The sequence below is a fragment of the Arachis ipaensis genome, chromosome B8 (genome assembly GCF_059453495.1).
Source record: "Arachis ipaensis isolate K30076 ecotype BB chromosome B8, ASM5945349v1, whole genome shotgun sequence".
NCBI lineage: Eukaryota > Viridiplantae > Streptophyta > Magnoliopsida > Fabales > Fabaceae > Arachis > Arachis ipaensis.
Genome location: NC_142443.1, coordinates 81,931,209 through 81,932,423, shown reverse-complemented (window position 1 = coordinate 81,932,423; position 1,215 = coordinate 81,931,209). Strand labels below are relative to the sequence as shown.

At 39.8% G+C, this 1,215-nt stretch overlaps 1 non-coding gene across 1 annotated transcript; it reads left to right on the top strand.

The window, feature by feature from the left end:
- Positions 1-307: 307 nt before the first annotated feature.
- Positions 308-411, top strand: LOC148548600 (small nucleolar RNA R71). Its single transcript, XR_015897051.1, has one exon. It is a non-coding gene; the product is annotated as a small nucleolar RNA R71 (small nucleolar RNA).
- The last annotated feature ends 804 nt before the right edge of the window (positions 412-1,215 follow it).

Genomic DNA, 1,215 nt, shown 5'->3' with positions numbered 1-1,215 from the left:
TGATGAGGTGGTGATTGCTGCAACTTAGTTTCTTTCCATCTTCTTGGTAAGGTCAGTTAGCTGCTTGGTGATAATCTTGTTTTGAGCCAGCAGCACGTCCATGTTGTTAAGCTCCATTACTCCTTGAGTATTGCCCCTTTCAGAAGCATAGAAGTAGTCATTCTCAGCTACAGTCTCGATGACATCTATGACTTCTTCAATGGTCTTTTTCTTGTTCAGAGATCCCCCGGATGAGTGGTCTACTGCCTTCTTTGATTCATAAGAAAGACCCTCATAGAAAATGTGTAGTTGCACCCATTCATTGAACATGTCTGGCGGGCACCTTTTTGTTAAGTCCTTAAACCTCTCCCATGCTTCATAGAGAGTTTCACCATCTTGTTGTCTGAAGGTTTGTACCTCAGCTCTCAACCTGTTCATTCTTTGAGGACGGTAGAATCTTGCCAAGAATCTGTTTACCACATCTTCCCAGGTTGTTAAAGTCTCATTCGGGAAGTATTCCAGCCATTTAGATACCTTCTCCTTGAGCGAAAAAGGGAACAAAAGTAGTCTATAAGTGTCGGGATGAACACCATTAGACTTCACAGTATCACATATCCTTAGGAAGGTGGTTAGATGTTGATTGGGATCTTCTTGGGTGCTTCCTCTGAATAGACAGTTGTTCTGAATGAGGGTGATGAGCTAGGATTTTAGTTCAAAGTTATTAGCATGTATGGTTGGCTTTTGAATGCTACTTCCACAATTTTTTAGGTTTGGATTGATATAAGAGCCTAGAACTCTTCTCTCTTGCCCATGCTGGGCCTTCTCTGGCATGGTTATGAGCTTCTTCTTCATGGTGGTTCTCCATATTCTCCTCCATGTTTGTTTCAAAATATTCTTCCTCTTCCTCAGCACCAACGACTCTCTTCCCTCTTGCTTTCCTCTTTAATCTAAGGAAGGTCCTCTCAGGTTCAGAATCAAAGGAAGTTGAAGTCCTACTTCTTCTACCTGTCATACAACCAAAAAAGCAAATGAAAAGAAAAGAAATGAATGAAGAAATTACTCTTGTTAGAATGGTTGTTAGAGTGAGTAGTGCAATGTATCAAACAGTTAGTGGGTTAGTGAACTAAATTGTAAACAACTAAGAAAACACAACAAACGGGTAAGGGAAAAAGGGAAGAAAATAGCTAAAACTGAAAGTAAATTACTCAGATGGAATTTAAACAAAACAAAAGAAAA